The sequence below is a fragment of the Nycticebus coucang genome, chromosome 19, assembly GCF_027406575.1.
Source record: "Nycticebus coucang isolate mNycCou1 chromosome 19, mNycCou1.pri, whole genome shotgun sequence".
Classification (NCBI taxonomy): domain Eukaryota; kingdom Metazoa; phylum Chordata; class Mammalia; order Primates; family Lorisidae; genus Nycticebus; species Nycticebus coucang.
The window spans coordinates 11,929,658-11,947,304 of record NC_069798.1 but is presented as its reverse complement, the minus strand read 5'-3'; the positions used below and the strand labels follow the sequence as shown (position 1 = coordinate 11,947,304).

The window sequence follows — 17,647 nt, the reverse complement described above, 5'->3', positions numbered from 1 at the left end:
TGTTGGACCGGGGCAAGATTTTATGACAAAGACTTCAGCAGCCATCACAACACCAACGAAAATTAACAAATGGGACTTAATTAAGTTAAAAAGCTTCTGCGCAGCTAAGGACACAACAAGTAAAGCAAAAAGACAACCTTCAGAATGGGAAAAGATATTTGCAGGGTGTCTATCTAACAAAGGGGTCATAATTAGAATCTATAGAGAACTCAAATTAACAGAAAAAGAGTAAACAATCCCATCTACCTCTGGGCAAGAATACGAACAGACCCTTCTCTGACAGACGAACAACTAACAAACATTTGATAAAATGTTCATCATCCCTGATCATCAGAGAAATGCAAATCAAAACCACCCTGATATATATATCACTTAACCCCAGTGAGAACAGCCCCACATCACAAAGTCTCAAAGCTGCAGATGTGGCGTGGCTGTGGAGAGAAGGGAACTCTTTTACACTGGTGATGGAACTGCAAAGTATTACAGCCTTTTCGGAAGGAAGTATGGAGATTCCTCAAAGAACTCAAATTAGAGGGCGACACCTGTGGCTCAGTGGGTAAGGCGCCGGCCCCATATACCGAGAGTGGTGGGTTCAAGCCCAGCCCCGGCCAAACTGCAACAAAAAAATAGCCGGGTGTTGTGGCAGACGCCTGTAGTCCCAGCTACTCGGGAGGCTGAGGTAAGAGAACAGCTTGAGCCCAAGAGTTTGAGGTTGCTGTGAGCTATGATGCCACAGCATTCTACCAAGGGTGACAAACTGAGACTTTGTCTCAGGATAAAAAAGAAAATCTAAAGCATTTATTTAACTTCAGCCTATGCAAAAACACAAGACACTAAGCTAGTTTTACAATATTTTAGTAGAGGTGTACCTAAAATATTTGTTGTGTACAGAAAAAGTCTATGAAGTCACACAAATTTACCTAGTACCAACCACATCCCCACATAGTACAATTCAATACTTACTTAATATTTATTGTGCAAGGGGATGCTCTCAAAGATCCATATAAAACAGTTCCTCACTACAGTGAACACCAGGTCAAGAATAACAGGTAAATAATCACAAGGCAAGGAGAAGTGTTCCTTGAGGTGGGGTTTTGTGAGAGTACAAAAAAAGAGGTCATCGGGCACGGCGCCTGTGGCTCAGTGAGTAGGGCACCGGCCCCATATACCGAGGGTGGTGGGTTCAAACCCAGCCCCGGCCAAACTGCAACAAAAAAATAGCCGGGTGTTGTGGCGGGCGCCTGTAGTCCCGGCTGCTCGGGAGGCTGAGGCAGGAGAATCGCGTAAGCCCAAGAGTTAGAGGTTGCTGTGAGCTGTGTGACAGCACGGCACTCTACCCAAGGGCGGTACAGTGAGACTCTGTCTCTACAAAAAAAAAAAAAAAAAAAAAAATTGCCTTTAAAAAAAAAAAAAAGAGGTCATCACACCAATGTCTTGCTAAATACGTGCCACAATGGCAACATTTACTTGTTAATGTTAAAGTGTACAGTCTTCCTGTACTTCTTTCTTCCTTCTGGTTAGGCATACAAGTTTGACTGCTGCTACTCTCATGCTCTCTAAGCCCCATCTCAACTTAGCTAAATTCTGAACCACCAAGTTCCAAAGCCAGCAGTATAGTAAAAGGAATTGTCTGTAGATTTTCAGTAATTAGGAGCTGTGAAAGAGAGGACAAGATGCTGCCACTGTTTGCTCGGCGTATTTATAAATTAAGCAACATTTCAGAAGCAGCAAAATTTGCCCATGGCATCTTCCAGTCTTGGATTTGCCACACAGAGTTGATACTGTGTCTGGCGATTGCTTATGTCCATCTTGTCAAATGCAAGGAATAAAGAAAGAACAAAAGGAAAAGAGTGTAGGTTTCTACCTGCAAAATTCAGGTAGTCACAGGGGATATGCGATGTGTGGCTAGTTCTAGAAACAATTCCTCTTGAGAGCCTTCCACTTCCTGGGAGAAAGTAGGGAGTCCAAAGGACCTGCGTGTCAGCAATCCTACTGCCCCAAACAACAGTAACAGCAGCAATTCTAAGAATCAAAGGTTAAAGCAGGATGGAATGTATGCTATATGCTTCAAGGAACCTGCAGTCTCCGAGCTTACTATACACTCAAGCAAGGGAAACTGAAGGGCACTGCTACCCCAGGTTGGGGAGTGGGGTGGAGTTGAGGCTCTGATTTGTAATTCAGTCCGTTTGTACGTTAATAGTACATTATCCCATAATCTGAACTTGCAGGACTCTCTGTCTTTGCTGGAGTGGGCTTCCAGATCTTAAAAGTAAACCCAACCCAAAGCAGAATAGATTGCCATCAAGTCTGCTAGTTCCAAGACAACAGTAGTGCTGCCGTAGCCAAGAATTCCTTGGCATACAGACATGTTAAAATGATATTGGCAGTAGCACTGGCTCTTCTCTTTCACCCTCTACTGTTACTATAGCTCCTTTTGCTAAATCTGCCTGAGTTTAGACAGGAGTTGGATGGTTCATAATCACCCAGCAGCTGCAGCTGAGCAATACTCAGCCTAATTGTGGCACTGAAGCAGCTGAAAGGAAGAAAAGAGATAATACATTCCCTACCACCACCATACACAAACTGCCGTGCACACCACCAAGACACATCGAGATACTTTCACAGGAACGGATTATGCCCTTGAAAGAAGAGTAGTTGTACCTTGCTAGAGAACCTGTATTTGTATCATAAACCTGTTTAAATGTGAACTGAAGGTGACCTAAGCCGCGTAGGGCTCTGAACAATAATAGATGATCTTACTAAAACTTCCTGTAAATATTCACACAGCAGAGCCAGAGCCACAAACATCACTTCATAACATGACTGATGGGTCCTGTGATAGAAGAATCTGGCTCAGATGTGATCTCTTCTTCAACTCTACATTACAACAGCACAAAGCAACATCAATAACCCAAACAGCAAATCATTACATAAAGCAAGAAAAACAGCACAAAGCAATGATTCTCTGCATTTCTAAACCACCAACACCACGTTGTCATTTGCTTTCTTTTGAAACAAAACATATTTTTCCTTCCGGTGCTATACATCTTTATAAAGTTTAAACAAAAAATTATTTTACTCTAAGAATTTCATGATATCCTTAAGAACATAAAAACTAAGGCTGAAATTACTGATGCAAAGAATTACTGCTCTAGAAAACTAAAAATGGGTAAAAGTCAAGACTTACTATCTTTATGCCATAATTGAATATTGAGTTTTAACTGCCATGCTACATATTCTGAAAAACACGGTATTCGATGACAGAACAGTATCCATTCCTACGATAAGCATATTTTGATTACTTATACAAGCTGATGAGGATTTAAAATTAGTAAAACCGAATGTTTTCTATCAAATTAACATATTAAAGAAAATCAAGTAGAACTTAATGTAGAAGTTTGCTTTCAAAATTCTCTAATTACTGTACATTTGGAAGTGAGTTTTTAACGTTTTCAAGGTAGTTACATAGTAGCTAGTGTATGTCAATTAAGATTTAATAAGTCTAGCACTCTGGGAGGCCGAGGTGGGCCAACTGCCTGAGCTCAAGAGTTCAAGACCAGCCTGAGCAAGAGCAAGACCCCATCTCTAAAAAAAAATAGCTGGGCACCTGTAGTCCCAGCTACTCCGGGAGGCTGAGGCAAGAGAATCACTTGAGCACAAGAGTTTGAGGTTGCTGCGAGCTATGACGCCATAGCTCTTTACCAAGGGCCACAAAGTGAGTCTGTCTCAAAAAAAAAAAAAAAAAAAAAACAAAAACAAAAAAACAAGCAAACTTAGAACATATATTAGTATTATACTTCAACTGTAAGACAAATTCCACCTATCCCAGGAAGATAGGTCAAAGCTATAATTTCACTTTCGGATGAACAGAAAGGAGTCAATTTTGTGGTTTATGAAGTCAGCAAAAACTGCAAAATTAAAGCTATTATAACGTTATGGCGGTTACAGCAGGGTATATATTTTAAAGAGCCCTTTTATCTTTTATCCTGGACTCACAGATATGAACTGTCTTGAACTTAAATTCAGATCAAAAGCAACTGTCTTTTTCAAATTTAGGACCCTTTGAATTGTCAATTAGCATTTAAAATCTCCCTTGAGGTTTAGCTAATGTCTAAATATTAAAATACAATTTATCCTCCTTTTTTAAAAATGTTATGCTATGACATGGGTCTCACATAATTGTGAAGAAAAAAGTATATGTATATGGCTTGGTAAAGTAAAACTTTCTTACAGTACAATGTATATGAAAATCATGCGTGATGCACAAGATCCTTGGCTTCTAATACAAAACACTTCTTTATTATGTGTCCCTTCAAACTGTTTCCTGTTCTCTGTGTTCCAAGCATCAGAAATTTACCACGTATTCTGCCTTAAATGTACAGTCACACGTACACATTTAGCACTAATCTCCTTAGAGTGAAACTTAACAGGATGTTTTAAAATACACTTAAAATTATCAAGATGTCTTCGGCACTTAATAATTATGAGCAAATGAATACACTACAATCGTATTATATACATGTGAAATCATCTACGTGAAAACACACACGAGTTAATAAATGGCATACCATAAAGTTGTGGTTTTACCAGAGAGTTCTCATTATTTACTTTAACAACTTAAAAAATTATTAGACCCTATGTCCTTCCATGCCTGTTTCAATTAATTATGCGTAAAGTAATTCAACCAAACCGAAGTAAGTTGTGTTCCACTCACTACAAAACAAAAACTAAAGCAGACCCTATACTGGACCTGACTTCCGAAGAGCTTCTTAAAACAACTCTGCCCTCCTGCCTAATAAAGCAAAAGCTGGAAGCAATTATCAAGAAAAACACTCTTTAAAACCACATTTTTCTTTAACACATGTGGACAGAGAACGGAACCAAACGGGAGGCAGAGTGGCATGATACTGTAAAAGTGGACGCTGAATAGTAAATTTCCCAACCCCCAATCCAAAACAAAGGAAAACTTTTTAACATGTTGCGGTTTTCAATCAAACCAAGTGAAGCCAGAGGCTCACCCACTCGCCCCAAACACCTCGTCCTCTCTCCCAGCACAGCTGCCAGAGGCGTCAGCCGACACACAGACCTCCCCCCCAACCTCTAAAGACAGAAGGGGGCCACTTCTGTCGCCCCTTACGTCGGGCTGTAGGGGCAAAAATAAGCCTAGCCTCCAGCTCACCGTGGCCCCATTACCTTAAGAACGAGGGGAGCTGGGGGCTGGCCCAACGCTTCGAGAACCCCAAGTTGGACCGGAGCGGAGACGCAGTCAGGGGGCGAGCAGGTAGCGCGCAGCAGACACGCCCGCCGCGCGAGCCGGGCCGGGGGAGGGGAGAAGTTTCTCCCCAACTTCCCGACTCGCGGGCGACGGAGGCGGGGAGCGGTGGCGCCTCCGGGCGCCGGGGCCTAGCGCTGCCTGGGCTGGGGGCAGCCGCCTCCGGCCGCGCGGCCCCTCCGGGTCCTTACCTGCTCTCCGGACGCGCTCTCATGAGTCGCCGCTGCAGCAGCTCGGGCTGGCGGGGAGGGGGCGGCAGGCGGAGGCGAGGCCCGGGGGCCCCTCCGTCCTCTCCCTCCTCCACCTCCTCGTCCCACGGCCCCGGCAGCACCGACCACCGCAGAGCCGCCCGGGACGCGTTCCTTCAGGGGGAGGGAATTCCCGGGCTCCCCACCGGCCGTCCCTCTCCCCTCCTCCTCCGCTCGCGGCCCCGCCCCTGCGCTCCTCGCGGGGGCGGGGGCTGAGGCTACCTGCGCGCGGCCGCCCGCTCACCGGAACTCGCGCGCGCCCGCCGGGTTCCCGCGCCCCCCGCCTTCCGGCGCCGGCGCCCCGCCGCGTCCCCTCCGCGGGCTCCGGGCCGCCCTGCCGCGGTCCGGGTCGGCGGCCGGTGCGAGTCACTTCTCCCGACCCAACATGGCGGCGGGGTCCGGGGCGGATTCCTGGGGCGGCGCGGGCTGAGGGGGCGTGTGGAGGAGGCGCTTCTCCACCCCGAGAGCGGGCCCGCTGACCGTCGGCCGCCCGCCGGGCCGGCGCGGGGTTTGAACGGGGCGCCGCGATCCTGCCCCTCAGCCTTTCGCTCTCCCCGGTCCAGATCGCTGTAGTGCCCGGGGCTTTGGGGCCTTGTTTTTGTGGGGGAGGACAGGGCTGAGCTTTTTGCCTGGATGCTGGCTTGTCAGTACTGTGCTTCCGCACTCTTTGTGGTTGGTAATAAAATCTCAGCCCCGCCGCGGGAGCCAGGGGGGCGTTACTCACACCCTCATCACCGTACTGACCGCGGGCCAAAAACGTTTGCGTCTGGCCTCCTTCCGAGGCAAAGATCCTGTCCCTGCCCCAGGAGCTTCCTGTTGACTGTAGGTCGAACCAGCCTTGCCGGAGGGAAACTGAAGCTGAGTTTGGTTGGCGATTATCCCAGTAGTGGTGGCTTTGGCTTATGTTAGGACAGCGTATTCTTGTATGACCCTGGCAACGTCCCAGTGAGGAAGCTGGGACAGGTATCTTTATCCTGCTCGACAACCGTGGAAACTGAGGCTGCAGCCCATAAGGTGGAGCAGCCACAGCTAGAATTGTGTTCATCCGAATCCCTGCACCTTTCCAATTAGCCTTGTGAGCCAGTCGCTGAAGAAGGGGGAGGATGCAGAAGGAACTGGGGTAAAGATGAGGGTTAGGGTCTGCAAGGGCTGAACCTTGAAACTTCTACTGAAGTCACTTTTGCCCCGCCAGACTCTCAGAGTCATTTCCTCTCTGTGTTTCCTCTTTGGTAGGGTTATCAAAATTATTGTGGGACTGTTGGTTTCCTTTGTGGTTTTTAGCGAAATCTGAATTGTCTACAGCAAATAATGAAATAGCAAAATCGTGTCAGTATTCTGGTATTCTAGGAACTTAAGGAAATGAACGAGAGTTTGAAAATTTTTTCTTCAACTCAGTAAATGAGTCCAAGGTAGGCATAGGCATTCAAATGAACAAAAAGAAGATATTATGTAATTGGAACAGTAATTTATTTAGCTGTTAAAACTTCATTGAAGTTTTCAGGTAGATTTAAATTCAGCTTTTCTTAAAACTAGAACATAAATTCTTTGAGCTATTATCTTTGTAAACTTGTAAACAAAATGAAGATAATATTTTTGTTTTCCTAAATGCACAGTCTCAGAGAATCAACTCTAAAATGCTAGTTCACCCCAGTTTAAGCTTTGAAGATGTTCTGTCTGGAGTTTTAAAAGCAAGGAGAGGATGTCAAAAATCTCACCTACAAGTTATAACTTATATTGACTTACTGAGGGGATCTAAGTCTTAAAACCCCTGGGAAAGCGTACTGGATGAAAAAAGCCAGAAAAAAGTTTTGTTTTGTTTTGTTTTTCTTTCGAGATAGAGTTTCACTATGCCACCCTCTGTAGAGTGCTGTGCCATCACAGCTCACAGTAACCTCAAACTCTTGGGCTTAAGCCATTCTTTTGCCTCAGCCTCCCAAGTAGCTGGGACTATAGGCACCCGACACAACACCCGGCTATTTTTTTGTTGCAGTTGTTTAGCTGGTCCAGGTCCAGACCCGCCACCCTCCATGTATGTGGCTGGCCTGGTAACCAGTGTACTACAGGCACCGAGCCAAAGGAGAAAGTTTTTTTTTTTTTTTTTTTTTGTAGAGACAGAGTTTCACTTTATTGCCCTCGGTAGAGTGCCCCAGCGTCACACAGCTCACAGCAACCTCCAACTCCTGGGCTTAGGCGATTGTCCTGCCTCAGCCTCCCAAGTAGCTGGGACTACAGGCACCCGCCACAACGCCCGGCTATTTTTTTGTTGCAGTTTGGCCGGGGCTGGTTTTGAAACCACCACCCTCGGCATATGGGGCCGGCGCCCTGCTCACTGAGCCACAGGCACCGCCCCAAAGGAGAAAGTTTTAACAAACAAAACTTAATGGGACATGTTAGGTCCCTATAAAAGTTAAATGTTTTCTTTGATTTAAGTTATCAATGGTTAAAATTATCTGGCTGGAAGTTTGAAAGATTAGAAGTGAGCTGTCCCCTCCCTTCCCACTATCACCCTGGAAACTGATTCTGCCAGGAAATGTTTTTGTCTAGGATAAATTCTACTAGCTATCAATAATGTGCTGCAGCTGACCTCGCTGAGGCTGTGATGGTGATTTCACCTTCCTAGTAACAGCAGAAAGCCTGCCACCCTGCTGAGTTGTGAGCACTGTCTGCTCTCACACCCATCCCACCCCACCTCCTGAGAATGCCTTTGACCAAAGCGTGGATCTCCTCACAGCCACTTGGTGCCTGAAGTTATCTGCACCAACTTAGCCTTGCCTTCTGGCAAAGATATATGAGGTCCCATCTAAGCAAAGATGTGAGGGATCAGGCAAAAGGTAGGTATTTCTCCCTAAGTGTTAAGCTGATTGTACCAAGCTCAGTGGGGAAATGCAGCGACCCATCAATTTCTCCGTGCTCCTGTTGTCTTCATTGCCTCAAGGACTGGAGTTCCTGTGTTATAGTTGTATTTTCCTCAACTGGGCAGAGGCCATCTAAGAGAACAGAGTCAATAGGTATATAAGGACATTGTAGTGTCTTTTTTTTTTTTTTTTTTTTTTTGAGACAGAGCCTCAAGCTGTTGCCCTGGGTAGAGTGCCATGGCATCACAGCTCACAGTAACCTCTAACTCCTGGCTCAAGCGATTCTCCTGCCTTCGCCTCCCAAGTAGCCACAATGTCCGGCTATTTTTTGGTTGCAGCCGTCGTTGTTTGGCGGGCCCGGGCTGGATTCGAACCTGCCAGCTCAGGTGTATGTGGCTGGTGCCTTAGCCGCTTGAGCCACAGGCGCCAAGCTGACGTTGTAGTATCTTAACAATTAATAGATGTGAGGTGGTGCCTGTGGCTCAAAGGAGTAGGGTGCTGGCCCCATATACTGGAGGTGATGGGTTCAAACCCAGCCCCAGCCAAAAACGGCAAAAAAAAAAAAACCCAAAACAATTAATAGATGTCACAAATGACAATCTTATATGAACTTCAGCAAATCTGCCTCCATTTTCTTCCTTTTGTTGCTTTCTCTAGCTTTTCATTTCTTCTTGGCTGCCTGGTCTACAATCTTAAGAGTTTTGCACTGTGCGTAGCATGTCTCTCCATCTCCAGAACTACCTTCTGGCAATACAGTCTCTGCTGTTGGAATCTGGTAGATCCTCTTGTTTTATTTCTGTGACTTCAGTTCTTTCTTGTTCTACAGTTTGGCCCCAGGGTTATTATTTTCTGCCAACGTCGCTGACTTCAGCTCTAGCTCCTGGTACCTACTCTGCCTGGTACCTAGGCAGGTACCTGGTACCTGCTGGTTCCTACGCAGCCTTACCCACAGCTTCAGACTTTGCATACTCTGAACCTGGTTCCTCCTGTTCTGGCAAGGCAGCCTTTAAGCTGGATGAGCACTTGGAATCCTCTCAAATGGCGTTTGCTGGGCAGGAGGACACCTTTTAAGGGTGCCTGCTTAAGTTTCTCTTCTCTGAAAATTATATCTCCACCAATAGCTGGAGTGTAGACCTGTGATCTGTACTGCTAAGCCCAGGCTCCAGGCCAAACTTTAATTTTGAAAGAGTGACACAAACATGACATAGTGATTGTTCATGGTGAAGTTGAGAATCAAGTGGCAGAAGATGAGTGTCCAGGGGTAGAAGACTTCAGTAGCAGTAGGCAACAAGTATCTAGTGCTTTGATTCTTAGGTGCCTTTGTCCTAAGCAGACCATCCTCATGGCAGGACGTGGAGTCTGTCTTGCCTCCCTTGCTTCCTGCCTGAGCCTGCTCCTCTCATTTTCCTGTTGATTCTCAACTTCCTCTAATAAATTCCTTTTCTGCTTAAATTATTTAGGGACCATTTCTGTTCTTTGCAAATAAGAACCTCTACTTAGTCTCTGCTACTCATTTGTACAGCTGACAATAAACTCAGATGCTGTGAATTGCCCATGTAGAGCGGAGATGGGGGTGGGGAGGGGGAGCCAGTTTTTCACAGGGAAGGCTAAAGCAAGTACACCATCAGAATGGAGCTAAGAGATAGTAGGATCCCAATGCTGAGACTCAGGTGACTTGTGCCAGTCAGTCCCTCTTGCCTGCCCAGGGCAGTGACAGGGTTTAGATCATGGCACAGCATGTACTCTTTCTCCCAGAGCATTCACTCCAGTTAATCCTAGTCAACACAGCAATCCAGGCATCAGCCACCCCAAAATTGGAGTTAGAATGTGTTGAAAGCCGTTTGATTTATCTCCCTAATAGGCTTGTGATTTTCTCCTAAGGTCTATATTTGCCATTCCTATAGCCATTACAAAGTGTGTGGCCTGTACTTTCCTGATTTATTAAGCTGATGCATAGTCATATATGCCAGTGTCTGACATTGAGTTTAAACACTCCTAAAATTGCTACCAGATTGCTACTTCCTGGAAATCTTTACAAATGGGTTATGAAAAGTAGAACAAAACTTTGCTTGAAGGGAAGAAGTTAAAGTTAGAATGTTTTTCTGCATTGAATCTTTAGAAAAGAAACTATAAATGAGGCTTTTATCTTTAAAGTTAACTAATATCAGTTTATGAAACAAACAGTTGCTAGTAAGGAACTTTTTATTATTAGATATTTTGCAAGGTAACGCTATTGCTAGAGTTTTAAAAAAGTGTTTAGCATAAGTCCAGGCTTTTGAAAACCTTGTTTTTAAACTCCTTTCTGAAGCTAAACTTTGTGCATTTTTAGTTGCAAAATCACTATGTTTTACCTTTGTGTCTGAGCAAATTTTTTTTTTTTTTTTTGTAGAGACAGAGTCTCACTTTATGGCCCTCGGTAGAGTGCCGTGGCCTCACACGGCTCACAGCAACCTCCAACTCCTGGGCTTAGGCGATTCTCCTGCCTCAGCCTCCCGAGTAGCTGGGACTACAGGCGCCCGCCACAACGCCCGGCTACGTGTCTGAGCAAATTTTAAAAAGTGATGTACCGGACGCGGCCGGGCAAGATGGCGGACAAAGAGAAGAAAAAGAAAGAGAGCATTTTGGACTTGTCAAAGTACATCGACAAGACTATCCGCGTGAAGTTCTAGGGAGGCCGCGAAGCCAGTGGAATCCTGAAAGGGTTCGATCCACTCCTCAACCTTGTGCTCTATGGGACCATTGAATACATGAGAGACCCTGATGACCAGTACAAGCTTACGGAGGACACGCGCCAGCTGGGCCTGGTGTGTGCAGGGGCACATCTGTGGTGCTCATCTGCCCGCAGGACGGCATGGAGGCCATTCCCAACCCCTTCGTCCAGCAGCATGATGCCTAGCAGCCAGCACAGTCTCCACAGCACCCACCAGCACTGGAACAGAAGGTCTTTTCCTTTTTGTATAGGTTAAACTTTTGTTTTCTTAATAAAACTGCAAACCTCAAAAAACAAACAAACAAAAAAAACTGATGTACCAGATCTTATTATTTCAGGTAAACCATAATGCATTTAATCCTTTAGCAAAGTATTTTTGCTCTTCTTTGACTTGTATGTGAATAAGGCTGTCTGTTGATTACTTGAAATAGCTACTTAACTTTTCTTCTTTATAAGGGAATCACATATGCAACAAATGTTTCACATAAGACCCACACTTTGGCCAGGCAGGGTGGCTCATGCCTATAATCCTACAACTTAGGGAGGATCACCAAGGTGGGAGGATCACCTGAGGCCAGGAGTTTGAGATCCGCCTGAGCAGGAACAAGGCCCTGTCTCTACAGAAAATAGAAAAAAATTAGCCAGAGATGGTGGTGGGCACCTATAGGCCCAACTACTCAGAAGGCTGAGGCAAGAGGTTCACAAGAGCTCAGGAGTTTGAGGTTGCTGTCAGCTATGATGTTGCCACTGCATTTTAGCCTGGGAGACAGAGCAAGACCTTGTCTCAAAAAACAAAAGAAACTGGGCGGCCCCCATAGCTCAGTGGGTAGGGCGCCAGCCACATGCACCCAGGCTGGCCAGTTCGAACCTGGCCTGGGTCAGCTAAACAACAATAACAACTGCAACAACAACAACAAAAATAGCCAGGCGTTGTGGCTGGCACCTGTAGTCCCAGCTACTTGAGAGACTGAGGCAAGAGAATTGCGTAAGCCCAAGAGTTTCAGGTTGCTGTGAGCCGTGATGCTACAGTACTCTACGGAGCATGACATAGACTATCTCAAAAACAAAAACAAAAACAAAAACAAAAACACACACACAAAAAAACCCACCCATGCGTTCCTTGATGAAATGTGTTTTTGGTCACGTAAATGAATGAACAAATCAGGCAATGGAGCTGCTGTACTAGGATTGATAAACAGCAGCAGCAATGGGTATCTTTCATTGAGCTTTCACCATATGCCAAGTGCTCTACCTTCATCAGTCACTGAACCCTGACAGGAGCCCTGGAGATTGGCAGTATTGTCTTCAATTGCAGATTGGATGCCTCAGGCTTAGAGTGGTTTGAGTAACACACAACTAATAAGAGGAGAGGCTCTAAAACCTATTCTACTGAGAGTCATTGTGATTGCAGAAAAATTATTTTTAAATGTCATTTGAACAATCACATAAAACTGCATTTTCCAAAATTCTAGAATAATAAAAATGGGTAAGTTACTTTTATAATTAGGAAGGTATAGCTAAGCAATATGGATTCTACAAATTCATAGAAGATTCTTTCTGTGTTACAATTTTACATCACTAAAAGGATTGGAGCAAACTCAGAAGTATGAGAGTAGTCTAAAAAGAATGAAATTCAATATAGAAGAAATAGTATACATTAAATATAACTTTCTGGAGGTTAGTAATTTGCAGCTATCAAGTCAAACTTCCATTGACAACTCCCTAAAACCATGGTCTTCAAACAAGGAAGTAAACATCTGGTAAGTGACTTATGTGTACCATGTAAATCATTACCATACCAAATACAAAATATCTAAGTTAAGTCAAGTTAAGGTTTACATTTTAATCTGCCACGTCTGTGTAACTGTAGTTAAGCCTTCCATGGTAACCATAACCCCGTGATATGAGTCAGTGATAATAGTTAATAATAGCCTAACACTAGGTAAGGTGGTTTACTATTTTTAAAATCAGCTAGTTCATTTATTTATAAAACATAGTGTGTCTCTTGATAAATTGTCTATTTTGGTCTTTATTATGTTAAAAGAGATCTTATGACTTTATTAGCGAGAAGAAACAAGATAAATGGCAGGACACTTTGTATTGAACTCCAAGGAGTTCAATATTAATAGATTTTTAAAGACTTTGTTAGAATTTTTTTACAAAGAAAAAAGGAATTAATATCCTCCAAAATTTTACATTAAAATACATAGATTTCTTTTGGAAATTTTCATTAGAGGCTAATCAGTTTTTATAATTTGTACCTAATTTGGTTAAAAACTTGATTAGAACTAGCTGTTATTTTAAAATATTATCTTCTAGCTTTATTTATTTTATTTTATTTATTTATTTTGAGACAGAGTCTCACTCTGTCACCCTGGGTAGAGTGACATGGCTTCGTACCTCACAGCAACCTCAAACTCTTGGGCTCAAGCAATCCTCTTGCCTCAGGCTCCCAAGTAGCTGGGACTATAGGCACCCACCACAATGCCGGGCTATTATTAGAGATGGAGTCTCACTCTTGCTCAGGCTGGTCTCCAACTCCTGAGCTCAAGCTATCCACTTTCCTCGGCCTCCCAGAGTGCCAGTATTATAGGTATGAGCCACGGTGCCAGGCCTATTTTCCTTTCTTTATAGTATAAAAATCGAGAACCATTTCAAATTAGTTGTGCCCTGAGTTCAGATCATTAATTTGAGTGAGTATATGTCCTTACGAATATTGAAACCACATTCACTACATAGTAAAGGATCAACAACCTGTACACTGAAGATTCAGAATGTACACAGTAACTCTCATGCTGCTATTAAAATAATTGGAACATGACTAACTTTAGATTTTTCTTTTGGAGACCTGGTAATTTTGGCATAATGCAGAAAATTGGCACTCATGCTCATTTTATGTAAAATCAATTCCAACAAGTTAAAATAAAAGCAAGCAAAGGGACTGAGGAGTGGATGTTTTGAAAAACACAGGCTGGAAAAATTGGTTTATTTTATGGTGAGTGAGTGAGTTTTAAAATTTACATGAACAATTGTCCAGGAGAATATTTCAGTTTTCCTTAAGCTTCTTAAGGACCTGTTATCTAGTTGTGGGTTCTATCTGAAAACTTTAAAATAGAAAACTACCCCCCTTTTATAAAAGGCACCCAAACAAACACCTTGTTTAAGCTTTTCTCTAAAGTCTCACATGTTCTTTATGAAAATGACCAGTGTCATTTCCTTTGAAATGATGTGTTGTACATCCAAAGAACAAAGCATTTCCTGAGTCTGTTTAGAATATGTAGGACTTGTTCCTAAATACTTCCCATGTAGCCTCAAGAATCTGGTATGTTTGGGGGGGACCTCAAAGAATACAGACATTTACATAAAACTTTGAGATGGATAAAGGAACAGAATTATGCAAAGCGCTAGCATTTGATAAATTTCATCATTTAGACATGCAAATATTAAGCAAGCTTTATTTACCTTAATTTAATCAGTTGGAAATACCAATATAAGACCATGACAAGGTCTTTGGACTGGGAGTGAAATATAAACTCTGGTTCCATTGCTAGTTGGTACAAAATTTTGGGAGTGATAAAAATATTCTGAAATTAGATACTGGTGATGGTTGCATAGGTTTTGTGAATAACTAAAAACTACTGAACTATACATTTCAAAGGGTAAGTTTTACTATATGTAAATTACATCTAAATTAAAGTAAATCTGGTCCCAGAATTTTATGCTCCTTTGTAACTGTAATCTTTTTTTTTTTTGCAGTTTTTGGCCAGGGCCAGGTTTGAACCTACCACCTCTGGTCTATGGGACTGGCACCTTACTCTTTTGAGCCACAGGCACCGCCCTGTAACTATAATCTTAAGCAAGCAATTTTCCTAGTTTCTTAGGACTTCAGTTTTATCCAATATAAAGTGAAAGGATTATATTAGGTCAATGTTTCTTGAACTGTGGGTGGCAATTCCTTAATAAGTGGTAAAATCAAATTTAGTGGTTGGCAGCCAGCAACTTTTAAAAAATGAAACAAGGAGGGATGTGGTGGCTCATACCTATAATCCTGGCACTCTGAGAGGCTGAGGTTGGTGGACTGCTTTAGCTCAGGAGTTTGAGACCAGCCTGAGCAAGAGCAAGACTTTGTCTTTAAAAATAGCTGGGTATTGTGGCAGGCTCCTGTAGTCCCAGCTACTCGGGCGTCTGAGGCAGGAGGATCACTTGAGCCTAAGAGTTTGAGGTTGCTGTGAGCTATGATGCCATGGCACTGTACCAAGGGCAACAAAACGAGACTCTGTCTCAAAAATAAATAAATGAACAAATAAGTAAAATAAAAAAAATGAAACAAGCCAGGTGCTGTGGCTCACACCTGTAATCCTAGCACTTTGGGGTGGCCCAGGTAGTAGGATCCCTTGAGGTCAGGAGGTTGAGAGAGCAGCTTGGGCAACAGCAAGATCCCCATCTCTCAGAAATGGAAAAAAATAGCCAGGCGTGGTGGGACAAGTAGCAGGCATGGTGGGATAAGCCTGCAGTCCCAGCTACTGGAGAGGGGACGGGAGGCAGGAGGATGACTGGAGCCCAGAAGTTTGAGGTTGCTGTGAGTTACGAGGTTGCCACTCCACTCCACCTGGAGGACAGAATGAGACTCTGTCTCAAAAATAAAAAAGTGGGGGCGGAAACCCAAAGAAATATCAGAAAAAAAGTACCAGTGTGCACTGCATATACAAAGTACTATTTTAATCACCTTCTGTTTTTTCTTTTATGTGCATACTGAGTTATGATATAAAATATTTTTTTCCCAGGGGTTATGGTAAAAAATTTCCAGGCGCTGTGGCTCACACCTTTAATCCTAGCACTCTGGGAGGCGGAGGCCAGTGGATTGTCCTGAGCTCAGGAGTTTGAAACCAGCCTGAGCAAAACTGAGATCCATCTCTACTAAAAATAAAAAAAAAAAATAGCTGGACATTGTGGTGGCACCTGTAGTCCCAGCTACTGAAGAGGCTGAGGCAAAAGGATGGCTTGAGCCCAAGCGTTAGAGGTTGCTGTGAGCTGTATGATGCCATGGCATTCTACCCAAGGCAACAAAAACCAGTAGAGGATCTAATTCACGTCCACACAGGAGAAAAACTCATTTCAATTCAAGGTGGGGAGAGGGGAAGTGAAGGGGGCAGTTGGGGTGCTCACACTGAATGGGCACTATGTAAGGGTGTATGGCACACCTTTTGGGTGCAGGACGTAACTACAAGAGGGACTCTACCTAACAAATTGAAATACTGTGACTCAGTTGTTTATACCTTCACTTTAACCTGAAATAAAAAAAAATTGAAACCCATTGTATTAATTGATTTATAATGTTCCTGCTATAAAAGTCAGCCAGTTTATGCCATTCAATTTAGTGGTAGCGAAATCTTCATTTGCTCTTGTCATATCCACAGATAACATTCTTTGAACACTTGCCTTGTCAGATACTGGAACTCTCCGTATCAACTCAATCCTCATGACGAAGTATAAAGTAGAATAATTACCTTAATCCTTCTCGTTTTATAGATAAGAAACATGAGGGAAGGAGAAGTTAGTAAATAGGACAAAAATCATGCAGCTAGACATAGTAGAGCTGGGGATTGGGTCCAAATAATTTGATTTTAGAGCTAGCATGCTTAACTATTTGTGCCACCTTTTTTTTTTTTTTTTGGCCAGGGCTGGGTTTGAACCCACCACCTCCAGCATATGGGGTCAGTGCCCTACTCCTTTGAGCCACAGGCACCACCCCTATTTGTGCCATCTTAACTAGATTTTGACAATTTTTTTTTTTTTTGGTAGGTAGAGTCAGCATTTTACTTTATCACCCTCGGTACAGTGCCGTGGCATCACACAGCTCACAGCAACCTCCAACTCCTGGGCTTCGGCGATTCTCTTGCCTCAGCCTCCTAAGAAGCTCGAACTACAGGCACCTGCCACAATGCCCGGCTATTTTTTTTTGTAGAGACAGAGTCTCACTTTATGGCCCTCGGTAGAGTGCTGTGGCCTCACACAGCTCACAGCAACCTCCAACTCCTGGGCTTAAGCGATTCTCTTGCCTCAGCCTCCCAAGTAACTGGGACTACAGGCACCCACCACAACGCCCAGCTATTTTTTGGTTGCAGTTCAGCCGGGGCCGGGTTTGAACCCGCCACCCTTGGTATATGGGGCTGGCGCCTTACCGACTGAGCCACAGGCACCGCCCTGCCTGGCTACTTTTTGTTGCAGTTTGGCCGGGGCTGGGTTCGAACCCGGCACCCTCAGTATATGGAGCTGGTGCCCTACTCACTGAGCCACAGGCACCACCCGATAATAAAGTTTTTAAAAGTTTTAAATTGACCTGTTATCTTTTAGCCCTTCTCCACTTACTAATATTATAAAATTATGTACTTATAGTGGTGAATATTGTTATTATTACTATTATTATTTTTTTAGAGAGACAGGGTGCAGTACAGGGGCTCCATCATAGCTCACTGCAGCTTCACATTCCTCAGCTCAAGTGATCCTCCTGTCTCAGTCTCCCAAGTAGATGAAACTACAGGTGTGCACCACCATGTCCACC

The 17,647-nt window shown here is 43.9% G+C and overlaps 1 protein-coding gene and 1 pseudogene across 8 annotated transcripts in view; one reads left to right on the top strand and one right to left on the bottom strand.

Annotated features, from left to right (window-relative positions):
• Window positions 1-6,145, bottom strand: part of YES1 (YES proto-oncogene 1, Src family tyrosine kinase) — a 74,565-nt gene extending 68,420 nt beyond the window's left edge. For 3 of the 7 annotated variants that reach the window (XM_053571142.1, XM_053571144.1, XM_053571141.1), the window contains exon 1: window positions 5,464-5,698. The gene's annotated coding sequence lies outside the window, so the exon portion shown is untranslated. The other 4 variants (XM_053571145.1, XM_053571146.1, XM_053571148.1 and 1 more) reach the window with 3 other exon arrangements.
• A 4,626-nt stretch (window positions 6,146-10,771) lies between these two features.
• Window positions 10,772-11,379, top strand: LOC128571780 (U6 snRNA-associated Sm-like protein LSm7; annotated as a pseudogene). The gene has a single exon (XR_008375968.1). The product of XR_008375968.1 is annotated as a U6 snRNA-associated Sm-like protein LSm7 (transcript).
• Window positions 11,380-17,647: the final 6,268 nt, after the last annotated feature.